General features: G+C 38.4%; 1 protein-coding gene across 3 annotated transcripts in view; it reads left to right on the top strand.

Moving 5' to 3' along the window:
* The window catches only part of WDR7 (WD repeat domain 7), a 313941-nt gene that overhangs the window by 184147 nt on the left and 105781 nt on the right, over positions 1-24013 (top strand). The gene's annotated exons all lie outside the window — the stretch shown is intronic.

Here is a 24013-nt window from a genome sequence, read left to right as displayed (position 1 = left end):
GAGTTTGTTAGAATAAATTGCTTATCTGTTACTATGATTTTAAAAAACAATAGTTATATGCCCTTCTTTATTAGTTCAATCATATCACCAAGTGGAAGCTCAGTTATATGGTCCCTAATGAATATTTTAGTCCCGTGAAAAACTGTATTTGGATTTTTATATGGTGCTATTTGTGACTTCATTTTGTTGTATGTCGTAAATATGATCCTCCGAATGTTCCGTGTGCTTCCTCACCACGCATGTTTTATTTAGTAAATATGTCGCTGTTGGTTGAGAATGATTTTACAACAAACTTATTTCTTAAATTTTAAGGTAAGAAAGTTACACTAAATCTCAAATATTCTATCAAAAAGATTAGGATAAAATCTCTGAATTGCAGTTAATGGCAAAACTAGTGGTAGTTACAGAAAAAAAAATAAACAATGATGAGGAAAACACCGTGCCATTCGCAAGGATGCGCAGTGACCTGAGAGTGTACATTTGCGTAGATTACAAACAAGCTGTCAGATTGCGATGCTGAGCCGCTGCTGTGGCCACGGAGGTTGCCTTTCTCCTTCCTTGGACTCGTTTGTCTAGCCTGGCCTCCCTGGGGCTGGGCTGTCTTCCTGCCTTCCTCTCTGGCTTGTTCCTCCACAGTCTTCCTCATTCACTCATTCTCCTTGCACTGACTCAGCCTTCCCTGTTCTTGACCACCGCTTCCATGTGTAATTTAGCTTTGAAAATCATCTGGTTCCAGATGTCACTTGCTATGCATTGCTGTTCCATCTTCTGTGTTTAAAACTGTAATTCTTCACTCAGGCTGTGCACTAACATCACTTGTAAACTGCTTTAAAAATACATGGGCGCCTGACCTGTGGTGGCGCAGTGGATAAAGCGTCGACCTGGAAATGCTGAGGTCCCGGTTTGAAACCCTGGGCTTACCTGGTCAAGGCACATATGGGAGTTGATGCTTCCAGCTCCTCCCCTCCTTCTCTCCCTCTGTCTCTCTCTCCTCTCTAAAATGAATAAATAAAATTAAAAAAAAAAAATACATGGGCTTCACCCTAGAGTTCGTATTCAGAAGGTGGGAGTTGGAGGTTGGGCATTGAAGTTATTTTTAAAGTTTCATATGTAATTTTCATTTGTAGCCAGAGTAGAGAAACCCAATAAAATATGGAATTCTTTAGTTACTTTAATTAAGTGTTCTATGGTAGTTCTGGTCATTAAACTACCTTAATGTATAAGTTGTAATTTTCTTTGTATTTAAAATGGAAGAGATAATGGGAAGTAATCAGAGTGAATAAATGACTTTTATATTACTCTGAGAGCTATTCTTTAGGTCGCTCAGTCTTTTTATTGGAACTTCATTATTCTTGAGTGCTTGGGTTTCAATCTTGACATCACCACAAAGTATCTGTGACCTTAATGCTTGGTGGCTCAGTCTCTTTAACTGAAAGTGGGAATAATGATAGCGCGTTCCTCCCAGAATTATTGTGAGGATAGAAGAGTAAGGAAAGAAATAGTTCTTTCTAAAGCATTGTCATCTAATAGGAGATTTATAAGTGTAGACACTACTTATTTTTAATCTTCCTAAAAACTTAGTCTGTGGGTATTGCTGTCAATATTTTATATATGAGTAAACTGATGCAAAGATTAAGTAACTTTCCTAAGATTGTCTTATGAGGGATTTGAATCCAGATGTATTTTCCCCCACAGCCCAGGATATTCTTTCTATAGACATACTTATCTCCAGTCTTTGTGGAAAAGCACATTAGTTCCTAGAGGATTTATGTAAAAATATACTAAAACACCAAGTTTTTTGTAATAATTTTTGTAATTGGATGAAATTCTATGTTCCTTACCTTGTTTCTTATTTTAACCACATCAACATACAAAGCTCAGATCAAATGGAAATTTTCACTACTTTTTTGTTTTCACTGGTAAATAATTTATCTTGTAGAACAGCTTTATCATTTTTTAACAGAGATCTGATGCTTGCATTATGGACCCTGTATGGTGATAAGATTCCATCCTTATTCTCCAAAAAATATTAATTAATTAATTTATTTATTTATTATTAAGTGAGAGGTAGGGAGGCAAAGACAGACTCCCTCATGCACCCTGAACCAACCCCTACCAGGGCCATGCTCTGCCCAGCTAGGTCCTAGTGCCATTGTTTGGCAACTGAGCTATTTTAGTGCCCGAGGCTGAGGCCGTGGAGCCATCCTCAGCGTCTAAGGCCAACTTTGCTCAAACCATTAGAGCCATGGGTGCCAGAGGGGGAGAGAGAGAGAAAGAGAGAAGTGGGAGGGGGAGGGGTGGAGAAGCAGATGGTTGCTTCTCCTGTGTGCCCGGACTGGGAATTAAACCCAGGACTTCCACATGCTGGGCTGAGACTCTACTGCTGAGCCAACTGGCCAGGGCCCAAAAATAATGTTAATTTGCAATCATTTTTTGTTAATTCACTAGACTTAAGGATTTTGGGTTCCTCTTCCATAAAACAAGCAAGTTGGATAAGGTTATTTCTAAGGCCACTTCCATCTAAAATGTCAGGGTTTTAAGATACATTTATTTATTTATTTATTCATTTTTAGAGAGGAGAGAGAGAGAGAGAGAGAGAGAGAGAGAGAGAGGAGAGAGAGACAGAGAGAGAGAGAGAAAGGGGAGGAGCTGGAAGCATCAACTCCCATATGTGCCTTGACCAGGCAAGCCCAGGGTTTCAAACCAGCGACCTCAGCATTTCCAGGTCGACGCTTTATCCACTGCGCCACCACAGGTCAGGCTAAAATGTCAGGGTTTTATAAACTTATAAGTATGATTTATTCTTATTCTAACTATAGAGTGCTTGTGTTTATTACTGCCACTTGAACTTGCTTATCTTATCTTGCTTGCCCTATGCCAGGTGTTCTATCTGCTTTTGTAGGTTCCAGTAGTCCACAGCTATGCCATGTGTTTAAAGCTGAGCATCTTTATTTGTTTATCTGCTGCCATCCCTCCTTCTGGGCCCCTCATGTCAGCTTTCCAGGCTACAGCTGTTTGTGCATAACTTATTTTATACACATCTCCAGATTCATGGACTCACATTATGTTGAATTTAGATCAGTTGCTAAGTATAACATCTGTGGTAGTTTGAGATCTGTACCTTATAGGAATGTAGTATGAAGTCATTATAACGGTGTTTTGGTCTAGAATGGAATGAAGCATTGATATAAGACTCTGCCAACCATCTAATATGTGTATTAGTTACCTTGATTATGTTCTATTTTAGTTCAGTTTTTAATTTTCTTGATTTCTTGTTTCTGGGCTGCCTGAGTATAGTAGACTCAATGACAAGTTTTAGCATTGGTTGCTAGTTGCAACCTCCCCCTGCCTTTTTTGTTTGTTTGTTTGCATACGATGTTCCTTTTTCTGGTTTTTAAAATAACCTTGGTCTGAAGCTTTTTGACAGCTCTGCAGAATGATTCCTTCTTTCTTTTTTCAAGTACGATTGACATTCAATATTATATATTTTATCATAGTTTTTTGGTAGACAGCATTTTGGTTAGACATTTATATAATTTACAAAGTGATCTTCCTGGTAAGTCTAGTACCCACCTGGCAACATACATTATTACAGTATTGGCTATATTCCCATAAATATTTCATAAATATTTTTTGAGTTGTGTTATTTTATAGTATTATTTTTTGGTTTGAGAGATGGACCAACAAATTGTTGTCTATTTTGTCTCTTTAGGAGAAGTGCCCTTATCACAACTGGTGGATCTGTATAGGCAGTGTACTCATGTAGCTACCAAAAGGGGTAGATTTAAAATAACTGTACCAGGCCTCAAAAAATGAAACTGTGTGCTATAAACACAACTAACCCCGTTTTGCATTTACAGGTAAATAAATAATGGTTAGCAACTATTGCCCCAAATTTGCATTTCAATGGCCTAGTAATGTCCCATCACTTACTCACTACTTTACAGGGATGCTAGTGATAAGGAATAATTAATGATTTGTTAACAAGATCAGATCTTTGATTATAATGTACAATAGCTGTACAAATTCTATATTTAACTTTTATTTGCCTTTTAATTGCTATGGATTTCTGGGCCTGCTACTAGCTACTTTATCAGACTGAAGAAATTGTTCCTATAATCTCTTATCCTCAGCCCCAGTAGACATTATAGTGTGTTTTCTCCAGAACAGAAGAGGCAGCCCAGTTCCATTAGATGTTGGAATCGCGGTAGCGCCATCCACTCTAGCTGCCCTTGGCCGTCGCTGGGACACCAGTCTGGGAGTTAGGGAAGGATAAAATGGCAAGCAGAGGATTTGCTAGTGTTTCCCTGCTGAATGGTTTGAAGGGGTGCAGTACTGGTAGGTGGAGAGCTCTTTGGATTTTTAAGCACCGGAAAAGAATGTCAGGCCAAGGAAAGGTAATGTATTAAACCGGAGCTCATTTAAAATTCTGCTGTGTCTGACTGACCATCACATTACAGAGCAGTCTGCTCCCAATGTCTCCAGCGTTAGTCCTGTGACCTCCCGGAGCGTCAGATGGCAGTTGTCTTGAGTGGAGCAGGTTGTTCCGCTTCTGGGAAGAGAAGAGTCCTGGGCAGGCACACAAGTCCTCAAATATTGATGTGGCCATTCTGAAAGTATGGTAACATTATATAGTTATGGGCAGTATGTCATTCAAGCTGTTTTCATTGCCCAGAAATTTTTATGCTGAACCTATAGGTTATCAATCAAGTTAATTTTGGTAACTGCAAAGAGATTGTGCCTTTGCAGATGTATATGTATTACATAATATGCTTATTCGATGGATGTAAAAGATTAAAAAGTCTTTATATTTAGTGCTTTCCTTATGTCATATATATAGTTATATGTCATATATATTTAATGTCACATATATATGCATATATATGTATAGTCACCTGAGTGCACACAGATGGAAGGCCCATGGGACTCTTCTCCTTAAATGCATATGCTGCAGGCGTGGTGGAGGTAAGGCCTATGATGCATCAAGTGTTAGATGTACCACGTGACATTGCCATTATTGAAAGTCAAAGTGGTCAGATACAGGCAGACCTTAGAGATGTTGTGAGTTCAGTGACAACCCACCTCCGTAAAGCAAGCATAATCTTTCTGTTGGTGGAGGGTCTTCAATTTGGTGGCATCTATGAAGCCCAATGAAGCTAAGTGCAATGAAATAAGGTACACCTGTATTGGCCGAAATCTCCCATTGGTTAACGTAATATTAAAGTAGCAGCTGTGCTCTGATTTGGAAGGTCATCAAGTCATTAAAGTGATCCAAGCCAGAACCCAAATTGAGCACAACTGGACGAGAGACAGAAATGATGTCAAGGAAAGTGAAACTACTGAGTGATTTATGACTCCGTCCTACACTGTAGTGGCAGACATATGATGTGCTCCTCACCCCTGCACTCACAGAAGAGATTTCAGTCAACAGGTTTCTCACTCTCTGAATAACGTGTCTTATGTATAGGATTATATCAATCCTTGCAGATAACTTTTTTGACATTTGTTTATGTAGTTGGCTTCCTGACAGACCTAACAGGACACATTTTTTTAAATTAAATCTTTGCTGCCTTTCTGACTTTTGAATATTAAAGTGATTGCCCCTTGGTGGTATTGTATATTCCTACCTAGGGGAGCACTTTTATTTTATACTTAATGACCACCTTGACTGCAAAAATGATATTAGGAAGTATCCTCATCCACTTTTAAGATTGTGCATTTTCTGTTGGTCTACTTTTATATGATATTTTCTAAAAATGAGGGGTACTGAAGACTTTAAATTCTATGAATGAAATTGTAGTTTGATTTGTGGTAGGATATACTTGTTCTTTTGAGAGTTGAGTTTTGGATAGTGAGTGTCCATTAATAAAATTGCCACCAGTTGACATATTTCTTTTTCCATTTTTAATAGAAATTGGATTTGGGGTTGTTCTGTCAACTTTAATAAAAGAGCTATGGACAGCAGGTAGACCCCAGTGCTAACTCACAGATGATAAGTGGGTTTTTGTTTTTTATATTATCTAGACATGAATTTATTTAAATATTTTGATTGAGACCTAGACTGATTTCACCTTGCCATGGTTCACAATATATTTCAATTATAATAGGCATCCTTAGTAATAGTTCACAGCTTTCATTTAAAGTACAGCAATGTAATGTTTGTAAAGTAAGGAGTTGATAAGTTTGTAGAACTTTTCTATCTCAAGTATGAAAATGGAAAGACTAAATTTTAATATAGTTTATCTTTTAAAACCTCAGCTATTGATGAAACTAATTAATTAGAAGTGTTTGTACACTTAATTACTTCTAAACTTGGTGACAGCATTAGCCTAATTGGGAGTCAATGATGTGTTTTGTGTCCTTTTGAATCCGAGATATTCAGATGATTTTACACGGGACATTGTCATGTTGGAACTACATGACCATGTAGAAAGTAGAGATTGGCAGTTACCCCTGCCTTCTACATGTAGAAACCAAGAAAAGGAAGGTAGTTCAATCCTGGCAGATGGGAATGACCCCGTGTGCAGAGTTCTCAATTATGAATACAAAGTCACTATGTGAAAGTTCATGTTTGACTGTATTTTCTTACTGAAGAAATGTCATTTTTAAATAGCCTTTTCTCTAGCTTCTTCCCTCAAAAATGCCAGAATCTTTGTGATATGGTCATCTTCAGCTGCACTAGAAAACTTTCAATTATTTTTTATTTTTTTGTAGAACAGCGAGAAGATTGGAAGGGATAGAGCAGGTTCAACTAAATATTAGGGCAAATATTCTAATTCAGGAAATTGATATAAAGTTATGTACAAGTAGAATAACAAAGCACATAGATGCAGATATTATAGGATAAGTATGGCTTAGAGTATATAGAAGGCAGAAGTAGGATGAGAAAAGAGACTGAAAGTTCAAATTAAACCTGAAATCTAAGAAATACTTTATCCAAAATAACTAAGAAACTCCTACATTGTATTAATTCCCCCTTTTATTAATTTTAATTTTAATTTTTATTTATTTATTCATTTTAGAGAGGAGAGGGAGAGACAGAGAAAGAGAGAGAGAGAGGACAGAGAGAGAAGGGGGGGAGGAGCTGGAAGCATCAACTCCCATATGTGCCTTGACCAGGCAAGCCCAGGGTTTCGAACTGGCGACCTCAGCATTTCCAGGTTGACGCTTTATCCACTGCGCCACCACAGGTCAGGCAATTCTCTTTTTGTTATAGATAATTGTTAAGGTTATAGTTAAGAATTTAAATTTTGTTTTTGACTAGTTTTATTCTGATGGGTTTAGAGATACAAATATTATTGCCCTAAGAACTTATAATTTAAGACTTGCAATCTGTTTTATATATACCTATTTGAAAATTTATTTATATGTATTATGAAATCAGGAGTGCTAAAAGTAAACTAGTTTGATGTGGAAACACTTCTGCACACAGCTCACACTTCAGAAGCAAGTTAAATTATTTATATTTAAAGATTCCCAAAGAAAAGTAAGAAGGCAATAAAAATAACCACAGTGGACTGAAACAGAAACACATCAATTTATTTTGATCCAAGAATTCAATATGACACTGAGGGGGAAAGCACACAAACCTCCAGTATTACTTTTGAACGATGACAGAAATTAACTTGTTATTTTGAAAACTGGTAAATAAAGGGAAATAAACATTTGTTTTGTTTTTTTATACAAATCACTTCAGCATAATAAAATGGTTGATGAGAGAAAATTCTTCTTTATAACGGTATGCTAGCCAATGAATGAAGAAGGATGAGAGGACACCCCCATTTTGCCATCATAAGCAATAATGGATGGACAATAACTCCAAAGATCGCCAAAAAGGGGACAACTGGGCATTATATACTTGCACATACCTAACAGCATCTAAGAAATATTTACCAAAATTTAAACCTGAATCTGTCCAGTCAATTTATAGAAATAACAGAGATCAAAGAACACTCTTTCAATATCATTGAAAGGCTGTATCAACAGGATCAGATTTTAGGAAACTCAATAGGACAAAAGAACTGATATCTTTTGGGGAGGGTGAGGGGCAAGCTGTAGATTAAGAAATTTAATAAAGAGACATATTTGGATTATTATTGAAAGAGGCAAATGTAAAAAAGCGAAGAGAAGAAAGAAAAAGAGGGATAGAAATTAGGGGAAGAGGGAGAGGTAGCGAGGGAGACAGAAAGAGAATCACTAGAGGGTGAATAATGGCTCTATGATGATATTAAGGAGTTATCGATAATTTTGTTTACTATGGTAATAGTATTGTGATGTTTTTTAATTTATTTTTTATTTTAAATGTTTCTTGATTTGAGAAGGAGAGGAGAGAGAGAGAAACATTGATTTGTTGTTTTACTTATTTATGCATTCTCTGGTTAATTATTGTAAGTGACAAGGCTTGAACCCTCAATCTTGGTATATCGGGACAGTGCTCTCACTGGCAGAGCTACCCAGCCAGGACATCATTATGTTTTTTTTAAGTCCCAATATTTTAGATACAAATGAGATTTGTTGCAGAGTAATTCAGGGTGCTGGGGAAAGTGAGTGAGTTCAGATGAAACAAGATTACCCATGATGTCAGAACTGTTGAAGCTGGATGATAGTTACAGCAAAGTTTTATTATACTTTTTGGTCTACTTTTGTGAATGTTTGAAATTATCACTAACAAAAAAAGGTGTCCAACAACGGAACTGGCTGTCCCACAGAATAGCAGACTCCATGTCACTGGAGTTCTGAATTTGTTGGTCTGCAGAGAGACCACGAATATGTGTTTTCTTTAAGCCCATTGGGTGATCCTAAATAGCAACCAGAATTATAACCCTTTGGGCCAAAGCATCTCTAAAGTTCATGCTAATTCTGAGCTTTCTAAGTCTGTATTTCTTTGAATGGTATGAACAAGATGTGCAACAGAGATTCAGAGACAAATCGCTGGCGTGATCAGCAAAGCTTGGTAAATAAAGTGAAATTTAACCAAGACCTTGAAAGATAACTAAATATACAGACAATGGAGCATGAACCTGGTCTATTTGATCATTCCACAGATATTTTTAATGCCTCCTCAGTGCCAGACGGTGCGCCAAGCCCTGGGGGATATGGTTGTAGTCACAACAGTTATGATGATGAGAATGTTGAATCTCATTTATTTTGGCGGCTTTGTGTTGCTGTGAGGAGAATGCTGGCTTTTGAGATTGGAGGTCTGGTTTCTGCACCTTTAATTTAGAGGAAGCTGTGTAACCTAACTAAGCCTCTGTTACCTGATCTATCCTAATGAGAAGGTTGGACCATTCCAGCTCTTGACTTTTCTAAAATATGATGCATGAAGATATTTTGTTCTATAGCTTTTGCGACAGATATGGATGGTATGGTATGTGGGATTAAAAATTTTTTTTTACACTGTCAGTAGCCGTGAAATTTGCTTGTCAGGGGGAGTGGTGAAGGTATTTTCTTTTTCCAGCCTCTGTGATATAGTTGTTTAAGCAAACGTGAAGCTAGCATAATTAGATTCTCGCTATAAACCAAAACAGGTCTGATCTTAAGCTCATTTACTGTCGTAGAACAGAATTGATCTTGCTTTCACATTTGATTCACCCGCTCCAGATTTTGAAACAAAAATTGCAGTGCCAGCTCTGGCCAGTGTGAACAGGGGGCAGGTGGGGAAAACGGTTTATAACGTCAGTTTGCCTTTCTTTGTCTTCACATTACGTGTTAATGTATGCAGATCATTCAGAGGACGATGTCGGCCATTCTTGACACGCTCTGCCCATAAAGCTCTTCATTCTTCATATGTGTAAAATCATTCAGTGATTACTAGATCGTCATGAATCAATTTACAGTTTCTGGGGTTCCCAGGAGAAAAACAGTTTGATGCATTTCAACTGCAACATTAAACATAACATTTCTTTGCAGATATCCTCTTAAGTCTGGAATATGACATAGCCTATTACTTCTAAATAAGTATTATTCATGATGTAATGGACAGAACAGAGTTTCAAGTCAGGTAAACCTTATTCTGGCATTACTAACAGTGTATCTAGAATAAGTTATTTAAGGTTCCTGAGAACCAGTTTTCCCCATCCTCAAAGTTGAAACTAATATTCCCCACAGGACTATTTTCAGAATTAAATAAAATACCACATGTAAAGCCCCAGGGTGCTGCCTGCCACCTACCAGGCAGTCAACAAATACAATTTTCCTTTCTTTCCTCTTCCCATCCCTTCCCTTCATTCATTCATTTTACTGTTTTTTTCTATAGAGTTTGGTAAATTGCCTTATATTATATATATTTAAAATATGTATATATATATTTAAAAATATATATATGTATTTTTTTAAATGGAGTTCTGGTAGTTTTTCACTTTTACAAAAGTCCATTTTTGAAGTCTTAGTATAATATACGAATAAATACCTGTGATTGAAGAAAATAAGGGACAGTTTCTTTGTAACTATATACAGAGACATGCAGGGGGAGGAATATGTCAAGAGCCTACCATGTATTAGGCAAAGTGCGTGTTATATCATTTAATACTGTCAATTCAAGAAATAGGTCTCTTCCCCATCTCATCGTATCTCATTAGATGAGGAATCTGGTCCCAACCATAAGTTACCTAAGATCAAATTATTATCAAACTGTAGGTTTGGGATTAGGATCCAGATCTTGCTTCATAGCTTTCTACTACTCTCCATGAGTTTTCAGTCACTGGATAGAGCTCTTGCCTCCGAACTAGAAGGGACGGACAGGGCCAGATATGGAGTGGGGGAACATAGCTGACTTTCTCAAATCATACTCATGGCACTCCGCCCCTGGCCTGCCATGGCAGGTTTGGGAATATGTCCTATTCTTCAAGTATGTTGGGATAGAAAAAAGGATTGCATATACTGTTCTATGATATATTGCTTAGATATGAAATTATTTTATAAATAATTGTATCAAATTAAATCCATACATAGATGTGAAATCTTAAAAATATTTTGACAGTCTTAGTTTTCTTTGTTGCTCCTAGATAATTTAGAACTGTTTGGACAATTTTTTATGTTCTATATCTAATATAAGAAGTAAATACTATGATATGTATTTTTCAGGTTATATTTAGCTGTCAATGACAGTAGAATAACAGAAAAAGAGTATTTCTTAATTTGGTCTATAGCACCACTTCTTTTATTGAAAATGAGGACTGATCTATAGTGCTTTTCAATCTAAATTTTGTTCTATAAAAGGATTAATTCATGGAAATTAAGCCACACATAGCTGTTTTGCAAATTTAGTAAAAAGAAGCTATATTGAGGGAAGATGAAAAAAAATATTAGCACCATACACTAGCCAATAAGGTGTGAGGCAGCTAATTGCTTCCTGTCTCTTTCAAAATTACTCAATCTGAAAAAAGATAGCACATATTGATTTACTTTATAGTAACTGTCCCGTGTCTCTCATCCTCTAACACCCAGACACACCCCCCCACGCGTGCTGCAGGGGTGGCGGGAGCTGCATATCCAGCTGTTTCTTGCATCAAACCTGCGTAAGAACCAAAGTGGGAAGTAGCGTTTTCTTCCTTTGCCAAAGAAAATTGCATACAATTATTGCAATGTGCAAAATGAATGGCAGTCCAGTGTTATCTTGAATTTGTGATCTGTTTGCTTTTAAGCTCAGAAGAAAACAAGTGTTTCAAAAAAAGAAGTATTAGCTATTGAACTATATGCATATTATTAGTATGAATTAATATATTTATATGCATATGTAATATTAAAGCAATGTCAAAGCTTAGCTTACATTTGATAATTTTGGGGGAAGGTATTATAAACATTATGCGGATTCAAATTGTGGTCTTTAGAGTGGCCTTTGCTTTATTTCAGTCCTCTTCCACTAATCTAGAGTAAAGGCCTTTATTCATATGTGTTGTATTTTAACTCATAGATTTTGTCTTGCCATTTGAGATTTTTCTGTGAGCATCTGATATTTTTTTCAACATAGACTTTGCAACACTAATTTTGATTGTCCTAAAGCCAAATCAGTAAAATTAGTGAGAAGTTTAAAGTAGAAATTTTTTCTAGAGCAAGCTGCTCTGAAGGATAATTTGTAAGTACACGTCAACATGTATATTTCAGAAGTGTAATCCCATGCATATATTTCATTTTTTCCAAAAATGACTATGAACTATTATCTATGATTTTAATTGTGACCTTGATTGCTTCCATAGCTCAGATAGTCAGGAAATGATTGTATGATAGTATATGGCCCTTTATCTCAAAGGGATTAGAGCATCCTTATTAGTAGAAGAGAGAATTTTGTAGTTGGAGTGCCTTTTCCTTTGTCACATTGTGTGTCACTTATTACATCGCTATGTGTGCATTTGATAAAAAATGCATATGCCAAAAAAATGAAAAAATACATATATGCCTTTGCCTCTCTCTGCTTGACATTGACATTTATTCCCCAGAGAGCTCTGTTCCAGGTCTTTGTGGAGCTTTGTTGAGGGCTCTTGTAAACCCATCAGCACCCCTTTCGTGTCAGAATTCTGAAGGCAGGCTTAGCGGCTCTAACCAAGCCGCTGTTTACTGGTGAGTCCCCATTAACATAGCCACCACTCCTGGGTTAGATAATGGACTCAAAGGTTAAGAGCAGAGGATCTCAACAGCTCCAATCAGCAGGGCTTTTGCAGGGCTAATTACCTCTTTACTGCGCTGACTCTAATGTGACATGTTTATTGCCTTAACTAACAACTCATTAGCTTAGTTGATGTTTTTGTCAATATTAATTCGTTCATTTAAGCCAAGTCAAAGCTTAAACAAAGATGTCCAGACTGAGAAACGGGCAGTAGAGTGACTTTTGTTTGCTCATCTTTTTTTCTCTCCTTACTCAACTTCAATAAAATAAATTTGTAGAAAGGAAACATGTGGAGTGCCTGCATTGAGAATGTTGGTATTTGACCATTTACCTGCATGCAGAACAATTCTGAGTTTATTTTTTCTATAGTTACTCTAGTCCCATATCACAACTTACTGTTCAGTATCTACGAAGGGCAAGTACTTGTACTCTTAAACTACATATCTGTAAGAGTTTAACATTCAGCAGTGCCTTGTTCCAGTTGAATGTTTTAGTGTGATTATTAGAAAAAAGATCAAGTAATTATATTATTTCTATATAATTCTAATCTTCATTAGACTACCAAGAAATAACTTTGCAATTTACCTTGTAATGATCACTAACTTGGTGTGTGTAAATTATTTAAAAAGAAGGGGCAGTTGTGAAGTTACCATGAACCATTTGGGTTTTTGCCATATTTTGGTTAACATTAATGATATCTGTTGGAGAAATTTTATTGTTTCCATTTTATATATTTTTAATAAATTTATAAGCTCTAGAGTAGTCCGAATGTATAAAATAGCTGCTTGCGGGCCTCTGGTGAGTAGTAGTCCGTTCCTTCGGACAGGTGCATCGGCCTCCTCAGAGCCTTGTAATGCATCTGGCAGGTCCTATCACAGCATGCCTCGTGCTGGACAGATGACCAGACGGGTAAAGTGCCTTCTTGATGAGACGTGTGTGAAGCTGCCGGGCATGGGGGAGTTTCATGCCTCGAAAGGCCAGTCTCTGCTTTGAAGGCCAGGGACTCACTATGGTTGGTTGGTTCCTAGAGGTGATTGGGCCCAAAGAAGGCTGATAGAAGCCGTGCATAGAACACAGAATACCCTTTATTCACTTTCAGTGAGAAATATGTATCAGAAATACTTTTTTATTTAATCTCTCATTCTATATCTATAGGTTACATGGATGCACAATTATCAGTAGTCATAAAAATCAAAATATAATCGTATACATTCTGCAATAAACATTCTGATTATACTTCCCTTTCCTTCTTTCTCTGGCTAGCACTCTTTCTTGAATCTGGTTGAGTCAGGCTTTTTGCCTTTTGCTCTGCTGAAACCTTTCAAAAAGGTTACCAGTGACTCACAGGCTGCCAAACCCAATAAGCAGTTCTCAGCCCCTGTCTCTATCTCTTGATGGCATATTATTCCAGTTATGTGGAAACTTAACACTTTTCTCCACTTGCTTTCTGTGTCGTTGTCTTCTGTTTTTCCCACCTCATTAGCCACATGTACTCACTCTTGATATTTCTCTTCTTTCCAACTTAGGGGAGTTCTTTTGCCCCTGCATTCTCGATACATCACAACCAGCCCGCGGCTTCAGAACTGCCGTGCATGTGAGCGTTGATGACTTCCACATTTTAAATTCCAGGTCTGGCTTCAGTGCCAGCCTCCGGACTCAGACACCCAGCGACTTATCTGACATCTGCATTCACCTGTTTGCTATGTAGCTCAGCTTGGCCACATCCAAAACTAGAATTTGGGTACCACTCCAGCTCAGAAACAAACAAACAACCTTCTCTCCTCTTGTCACTCATTTTAGTAAAGGTCACGACCATGTACCTAGTTGTTCATGCCCAATTCTTGGGATCAGTTATACTTCTCTTTCTGTCAGACGTTCACAGCCAATCCATAAACAAATTCTGTCTGCTCCATCATTAAAAAAAATAATTTTTTTAAATCCAGAATTCACAGTTTTCACTACTCCCATCACTGCTATTTTAGTGCAAGTCATTATTGTCCCTTGTCTGAGCCACCGTCAGAGTCCCCCAGTTGGTCTCCCTGATGTCACATCCCAGGTGCTTTCTAGTTGACCTCACTCTTCTCCAAGTGACTTTCACCAGTTTCTTATAGCACTGAGAACAGTACCCCGCACAGAGAAGGCCCTGCGTGACCCACCCTTGGCTACGGCCCTGACTTCACCTCCTGCAGCCTTACCCCGGGCTCACTGCTCCCCAGCCACACTGATATCTCCGCTACCTGAGATGTCGCAGAGCTGCTCCTGCCACAGGGTCTTTTGTGCTGTTTTCTTAGCCCAGAATGCTTCTCCCACAGATGCCTATATGCCTCTGTTTCCTTTCACGCAGGACTTTGTTTAACTGTCACCTTGTGCAGAGTCCTCCCCTGCCTGTCACTTCCTGCGCTCTAACTCTGCTTCATTGTTCTTCACAGGACTTAGTACTATGTGACACACATAGTTGTTCATTTGGTTTTTATGTCTCAACTAGAACGTAAGCTTCATGAGACAGACCTTGTCATCCTGCAGTTAAAATAGTGCCTGATACATGGCCTGTGCTAGTAAATGTCAAGTGAATGGAAGGGTCCCTTGGCCAGTAGGGTGAGAGCTAGAACTTAAACTCCCCTGTTCTCTTGTCTCCTTCCCACCCTCTCCCCCTCCCCCTCCCACTCCCGTCGTTCAGTAATCCCGCACCTTTTGTGAACAGAACATAGAAGTATTTGGACCACTCACCTAAAGATTTAATAGATTAATGGATTTTTTCCTTTTTACTTCTTTGACATCATGAATTTATTTCTTTATTGCTGACCTCTAGACTGTCAAGCATCAGCACTTCTTATCTTCCATAGGCAGAAAGAGATGCTCTGCATTAAGTGATTGTCTCTTGTCTGTCTATAGGAAGGTAAGACAATCTCCTATTTTAGTCTGCCATCCAAAATACATCAACTACCCAAAGCAAGATGGGATTAAATTTCACTATGAATCACAACTTAAGTTATAACTCAAAATAGAACAGAAAGAAAGTACTTTGAGTCAAGGAGCTTTTGAATTTTTTACTCTTCTGTTTGTAGGACAAGAAACAGCTATTTAGTTTGAATTAGGACTGTTTTGGTTAACCTAATATTAGATTAATGAGTTTTAAAATACCTTCATCAAATTAATTTCCTAATTTAGCAAAATTATTTTATGCTTTTTTATTAAAAGAAATGATGACTTGCTTTTTATGCCATGAAGAATGTTAAAACTTTAAAAGCAGTTTCTAATAACTACTCTAACACAAAGCATCTAGTTGTAGAAATGTTTGTTAATTATTCTATATCCATGAACAATGCACACACTATTGGAATTACTTTTAGTCAAATCAAATACTCTTATAAAGCAAAGGAATAGAATTCTAGACAGCACTCTACCATCCTTACTCTTTGATGGACATTAGCAAATAGAAAAAGGCTTTTGTTCACTTGGTTACACTTTGAAATAAGTGGCCAATCATTATTAATTCATTTTGCACTTATTGTAATGGCATAAATCATCATAAATTTGTCTGGTTTGAAGTGCATATAATATGTTCTCCCCCAGGAATTTCCTTGTAATTGAGCTATTAATTGATGTATTTTTAAAATGACTTTTTTTCCCTTCTCTCCTATTTAGAGCCAAGAATGGTTAGTGGCCATTTCTTCATTTATAATTTTCTTTTAAGTATGAGAAACAACTTTGTTCTAACTATACCTGTAGATTGGCCTAGGAAGAACCGAAGCCCAAGAAAATGGTTTATATATATTACCTGTCAGGAGTTCAACAGTAGTAACTGTTAGTGATCTCTGAGGGCTCTTTGGAAAATTACCTGAAATGCTATGACTTTGTAATATTTCTAATAAGAAAACTTCATTCTTCCTTGATAAATAGGGTTTGACTCTGGCTTCTGTTTTCATTTCTACTTCTTAAAATTTCTCTTTCTAGCTACTGGTTTTTTGTAAGAATTGGTGGCCATAAAATCCAACTTCTCTTCCCTTCAGCAAGGTGGCCTCCACAACCCAGAGCCCCTGGTCCCTTCTGACGGCTGTCCTACACTTTTCTCTTCACCCTCTACAGTTATGTGGTGCCTGTTGGCTTCTTCATTCAGGGTGCGCTGCTTGCTGGAGGGCTTGTGACAGCTGGTGAGAGAAATGGCCTGTGGGTGACAAGAATTCCCATTTGGTTCGTGCTCTCAGGGTCGCATCATGGGAGGGGAAATTTAGGCAAAAAAAAAAAAGGAAAAGAAAAATTACAAGCGCACAACTGAAAAAATATGTAAAAATGTCACTGATTTTTATACGACCTGGTAAGTGAACCTTTCTTATTAAGTGCTATTTTTATACAAATAGAAATTAGGTAAAGAAATATCTGATTCATGTTCATATCATGAACATATTGTGTTGGGGGGTCTGTGTTGTATGGAAACAAAGGTTTGAATTAGTTTTAAAACTGTTCTGTTAGTGTGTATATAACTGGCAGATGACTCTGACTGTGTGTGTGTTGTGTTTTCAGTGAGTAAAAGGAGTCTAAAAATGTTATTTATTATCAAATGAATGATACTGAAAATAATACCTGATACTTGTAGAAATATAGAACTATAGTTCTTTATGGTTAACAGTGTTTTCATATCATAGGCATTCAATAAATATAAGGTGCATTGATAAAGTGAGTCTATGCTTTGTGATAAGGATAAGTTAATACTCCACAAAATATTCATTATTAGCTACGTAATAGCGTTGTACAATATGTGTGCATGTTTGCATGTGTGTGTACGTAATGGCTTGTATATTAATCTTTTAAAAGACTTAGTCATTATAACCAGCCAGATACTATAGAAAATTTAAAATTTGATGTTGTTATTGGTCAGTTTATAACTGGACAATATTTATCTTGGCAAAGCAAAGCTACAAGTGAGTCACAGCATAATCCTGTCAGTTTCTGACCACTGCTTACTTCTCATCTTTTGCATTTTGCTGTTACAGCAAAGAGTCGATATTTTCTTGCAGCCTTGCTTTTTTGTAGCACTTTTTAAAAAACAGCAAGATTGAAGTTGGAACACACACACACACACACACACACACACACACACACACACACGAGAAAATATGAGCTATTGTTATCACTCTTGACTGCATGACAACAGAATTAGTCTCTCAAGTGCCAGAGGGTCTGAGTTAATTGTGATTTATCCAACGCTGGATTTCAGTGCTTTCTGCTTTCTAAAGGGTTTGTTTTGATTTGTTTTCCAGTGTTCTGAGGCTGTCTGCATTTGGTAGTTCATTTGGGCATTTAACTAGACACTCAGGGTCGCGGTGATGGAGCGCTGGCTGAATTCCCGCGACAAAGCTGCCACAGCACCGGTGCTGCTCAGCTCCCTCACCGCTAAGAGGGACCAATTATTTGGTGACTTGACCTTAGGTATGGTCCCAGGGTGACTTGAATAATGCTGTATTTCACCCTGTAACAGGTGGAGGTAGGGGCCTCTTGGCAGTCTCAGTTAAGAGCTAGTGACCAGCAGGAGGACTTCTTAGTTGTGATTCTTACAGTGTGATTCTTTACTGTCCCTTGTAAGTTCCTAGGGACAGTAAATGTATTACAAACAGCTATTGTTTTGAAGCTTTTTGATATCGTGGGCCAGTAACATTTCCAGAAAAAAAATTTGAGGGTATTTAGCAGTGTTTTAAATTTTTTATTTTGCTGTGTACAAACATTCAAAAATGCCACTCTCTTCATCATTTTATAAAAACAACTTTTATTCACCAAAATAGTAGGAAGGATATAACCTTAGAATAAGCACTCCTTTAAGATGAATAAATTTAGCTTTATGACTTATTATTCCATTGTTTGTACTTTTACCATTTTACTGGAGAGCCGTGGAAACTTGGCCCTGGGCAAGGCCTGTGGCAGACTATTGGACATTTCCAATCTGTGTATAATTTTGTTGATGGCGCTGAGTATATATGAGTATAAAGTAAATTTTGGTATTTGTCAAAGCAACAACATATATTAAGTATTTACTGAATATAGGGCACTGTGCTAAGCCTATGACAAACATAAAAGCATTTTTTAAAGTTTTTTATGTCCCAGGGAACTTACCCAATTAGTAGATATGAAAAGTAATAAAATAAAATGAAAATAAATGAATAAGATTGGCTTTAGACAATAGAATAAATTCCAAGAGATGCTGTATTATTGTTAAATGCACTGATAGTAATGCTATATTAACAATGAAATTTCATTGTCAGGTGAGCAGGGAAGATGTGGCAGAAATGTCTTCCTACCTATGCAGCCCCTGTGAACACCACCTCAGTTTGGTTGATGATGGCTGTGTGCCCAGCTACCACACTACATTTCCCATCCTTCCCTGAAACCAGGGAGTTATTATGTGATATAATCCTGGCCAGTAAAATGTAACCATATGTGCAAAGGGGACTGGACGTACCTGGAGCCCGTTCTTTTGCCCTTCGTCCACCATCCTCTTTCTGTCCGGAAAGTGGAAGCAGCGCTGGACGTGTAACTAACACTTCTGTGACCATGATGTAACCCAGTTACAGCCCAGACAGTCAGAGGAACTTGGAATGGCTGCACTTAGCTGTTGAACCACATATAGCAACCTTGTCACTGTGTGAGGGTAGATAAAACATAATTTCTTTAATCTTCTGTTTTGCAGAGGCACCAGTAACTGCAGCTAAAATTATTTCATAATTCCCAAGGAGGAAGAGGTTGACCGTAAAGGATGTAGTTTTGAATCCGTAATTGGGTAGCGTGTCGTGAATAAAACGTCGCTGTAAAGTGTCCTGGTTGTTACATGTGGCCTGGACTCTTACCCTGGCCTGCAGCTAGCCACTTGTCCATGGTTCTCAGTTACATCATCTGAAACATAGGAACAGATCAGATTTTTCTGAAATCCTTTTTTTTATTTTAAATTTTTTAATTTTTAAAGTGGATTTATTGAGGGACACTAATTAATAAAATTATTCAGGTTTCAGGTATACAGTTCTACAATACATCATCTGTACATTGCATTTTGTGGTTACCTCCCCAAGTCAGTCTCCTTCGAGGAGGCCTAAAGTCCTTTTAGTTAGAAAAGTCTAGATTATTCTCATCAATCTGCTTGGCTGGGGTTGAGTAGATCACAATTACAAAGACAGTAGGGCCAACTCCTTTCTCATCGCAAGACAGCCCAGGTATTGACCTTCAAAAATGAAAACCTGATCATACCTTCTTTCTGATTAAAAGTTTCCAGTGACTCCCCATTGTCACCAGAACAAGCAAACTCTTTGCATGGCATATAAGACCCTTTGTGTTCAGACTCTCAGAACCTGTCCTGCCTCTTGTCTCACTGCTATATTTCATCCACCATGCCCTCTTTCCCCCTACCTATTGCCTCAACGCCTTGCCTTCAAGCCCCAACAAAATTTTCAGCCATGTTGAACTTTGTATAATGCCGTGATCCTGCTGTGTTCTTGCTCATTTTCTGGTTCTCAGACATGCTGTTCTGTCTGCCTGGAGTGCTTTCTTTCCATATTCTCCCTCGTGGAGTGGCCAGCTCCTACTCATTCTTTAGGTTTTGGTGTCGAGGCCACTTTCCCTGGAACCCTTCTCATCCCCCTGAGATGGGGTTAAGTACATCTGTTAAGTTCTGTATGGTGACTTGTGCTTATAAATATAACTCTGTTCATAATACATTCAGGTCACCTGGTTGCTCACCTGTCTCCTGAGCTAGAATGAGTTCCCTTGAGGGGAAGCACTGAGTGTCACTCCTTTGTGTTTCCACAGCACCTTGTACAGCATGGCAGTACCCTGGGAGTGGGGACTGCGTGAATCTCTATGGGGAGATGGGGACCAAACTGTGGAAAACCTTGAATGAGTGTCCGGCTGGTTGAACTTTTTACTACTGCCACTGGAGAGTTTTATGAAGGAATTAATTATAATTATGGCAGATGATAGCATGATTGTCTACTGTGCTTACTCAGTGAGGCACTGTGGAATAGTGGGGCATTGATATAAAATAAGTACTTGTATAATTCTGTACAAAATTAGATTCCATTCCATTCAGGTTAAAATACAACCTTTATTGGATGCAAAAAACTTAAGGAAATTCTGAAAGAAAAAGTTCAAATTCCTAAATTTCTAGCCATGAGACTTTTTTATCAATAGAGAAGGTGCTATCATCATCTTAATTTTAGCTTTCTTATCACCTTGATCCATTTTGCAGAGCACCTCCATTAAATGAAATTATAAGTTAAATCAACCCTCAATTGGAAAATATAAGTTGAAGAAAGCATAAGTCTATCCCTTTTTATTATCATACAACCATTTTTTTTAGAGGTTGGTTTTTTAGTATCAGCAGGAAAAATACAAGATTAGGAAGTTTGTAGTCTTAGACATCCCGATTATTCCTTCAAAACATCAGTTATTATATTCAGCAGCACTTAAGTCATAAGCATCCTGTTAATCAGTAAAGCTAGAAACCAAAAGGTTGCACTTGGAAATCTTCATCTTCTCTTATTTACGTTTTGTTTGGAAAAAGTTGTCAGAGAAAGATGTGGAATTTTACCATTTGTATGTCTTTATAATTCCAAAACAGAGACCACTGAAGAAAAACATTGTACTTTTACTAACAGATTTAAAATGTGTGTGTAAACAGGCCGTTTTTCTCTTCGCTTTTCTCGCCCTGCACCCGGCCTGCCAGGGCTGTGGGGGTCTTTGCTCCGTGTCACCCAAGGACTCTGAGTTGCCCTGTAGGAGATTTGGCTGGATGTGATTTAAGGGAAGGGCCGGCCCTGCGACAGGCACCTGCCTCCTGCTGAGCCCGCCCACACTGTGAGTGGAGCCCACACTTCACTGCACTCACATGGGGCTGGGATCTCCTGCAGCACCTTACTATTTCCCCTTCTCTGTCATTTCATTGGAGGGCAAGTGGTCACCTCCCCTCCGCTGTCCTTCCCACTTTGTCAGGAAAATGATGGAAAATAGCAAGAAATTGGCCACTTATTGTTCATTATGGCTCTCAGGATAAATTGTCAGGGCGGTGCAGAAGCTGCCTCGAGTGCCCACCGCAGAGGCCGTGAGAAGCCAGCCGGTCCCGGGATCGCCAGAATGCTCCCACCTGTCACGAGTACAGAAGCGGAGAGCGCAGTTAAAGAAAATGATGATTGAAATGCAATAAAACATTGTACTTAGGAAACTTTACTTCCCCTTCGCGATATTACTGACCCGGGATACACCTCCAGGGAGCCCTAGCCCTTAGATTGGAAGCCATTGCCGCGGTGTTTCCAGACGTCTGCGGGGAACAGCAGCGGCCGTTTCTCCGCAGCTCCTGCAACTTCCTAGGAGGAAGGAATAAACGGGAAGGCAGTAAATTTCTTGGCATTGTGAAATATTATTCTGACACACTGGGGCAGGGGCTGCATTAGAAGTGCACACGCCGGGAAGGTACGCGGAGCTCTGTCCTTGGCGGTTTGGGGGGCGCAGGGTTATACGACGCAGTTCCCACCCGCGAGGAGCCAGAAATGTGCCCGGGAAGAGGGAAATGCACAGAAATGCTTATTATTTAAAACCATCCTGTGGTAAAGGGCACAGTGCTGGAAGGAAAAGGAGAATAATGCATCAGTTTTCATAAGTGTATATTTTTATGATCCACAACATTTGAAGCTTTCCATGTGACGTTTACATGGCTCAGTATGAGAGTGATATGTACAAATGCATGTGTGAATGAAGTACAATGGCGATGGTTTCTCAGGGAAGCCCCATTCACCTATATATGTACCTCTTTACTTTGCTGCAGCTGTTGTTAGCCCGAGGTCCACGACCTCCTGAAACGTTTTCTGCAGAGTTTGGTGAATACGTATTACACATGTAGTTTCCTGCGGAAAGGGCTGATGGCTTTCAACAGATCCTTAAAGAGTTCTGCGACTCAGAAGAGATTCAGATGCATTCATTTACAGACTGCAGGCTCTTGGCTTTGCAAGACACTGCACTTCTCTTCACCTCCTTTTCATTCTGTTCTCATTCAGCAATCGGCAATAACATACGTGTTTTTTTGTTGAATGCATAAAGTTTATATGTCATGTTCTTAATTTGGAAGACAGACAGGTTTTTCATAATGAACCCTGACTGTCATTTGTTGAGCAATTATTTCACACTCAGGCACTTCATGAGAGAGAGCTATGATTATCCTCATTTTAAAGACAGGAAACTGAGGCTCATTGAGTACCTTCCTAAACCTGCCCCTAATAAGTTATGAAACTCGTGAAATTTCTATCTTAAATCTGAAGCTTATGCTCCCTAACCCAGTATGCTAGACTGTTCTATAGTTTATAAACTGTTTTTTGTCTTCCTTAAAAAAACAAACAAACAAAAGACTTCTTCTGAATTGCAGTTTGCTCTCCACAATCTGTCGGGTTTTTCTTTTTTACATATCAGAATGCCTTTTGGAGTAGATGGACTTTTGCAGCTAAATGGCCACTAGGCACATGTGTACAAACTGTCAGTGTCATCTTAACATAAAGTGGTATATGCTAGTTAAAATCTAGAGCATTTCAACAGGTGTAAATGCCATAGTGAGCTGTTTTTTAATTTAACAAACTTGTGTGAAGAATTTACTGCACACCTGACACCATTGTACTCGAACAGAACACCAGAATGTAGAGGGACATACTTGCTTAGGGGACACTTTTTCAAGCAACACGTTCTGCCTTCTCGATCCCTCACTCCTGTGGGTGAGCATTGTCTGAGATGAGATGTGTCACTGGTGGGAGCTGCCTGACACATGAGCCCTGTTAGATGCAGAAGAAAGGTGAAGAAATATCCTATCACGTCATTTGAGGCCATCTCCACTTTGCAGAATGCTAAGTGGGGAAACATTGGAAGCTTAGGATCACTGATATGTTTTGAAATTATACTTATATATCTGTAATTTCTGTGTAATGAAAACACCTCACGATATGGCATAAGATATTGGAAACTAAATTATCCCTCTAAAGTATGTGGTTGAGCGTACTATAAACTCGAGATCTTATTTATTTACTTTTTTATTAATCGGGATGACACCAGCTCACAAAACCAGACAGGTTTCAAGTATACAACTCTATACGCATCATCCGCACACCGCATCATGTGTCCTTCACCCCAGGCAGTCCCTTTTCTTCCCCATTTTCTCCCCTTTGCCCCCTTTCCCTCTGGCTAACGCCACACTGTTGACTGTGTCTGTGTGTTACATATATATGTTTTTTGGTTAATCCCTTCACTTTCTTTCTTCCAGCCCTTCAACTCCCGCCCCTCTGACAGCTGTCAGTCTGTTCCCTGTATCCATGGCTCTGTTTCTATTTTCTTTGTCAGTTTATTCTGTTCATTAGATTCCACATATAAAGGGGATCTTATGGTACTTATCTTTCTCTG

This window comes from Saccopteryx bilineata, chromosome 11, assembly GCF_036850765.1.
Source record: "Saccopteryx bilineata isolate mSacBil1 chromosome 11, mSacBil1_pri_phased_curated, whole genome shotgun sequence".
NCBI lineage: Eukaryota > Metazoa > Chordata > Mammalia > Chiroptera > Emballonuridae > Saccopteryx > Saccopteryx bilineata.
The sequence above is the reverse complement of the archived record's forward strand: the minus strand, read 5'-3'. Positions and strand labels throughout refer to the sequence as shown.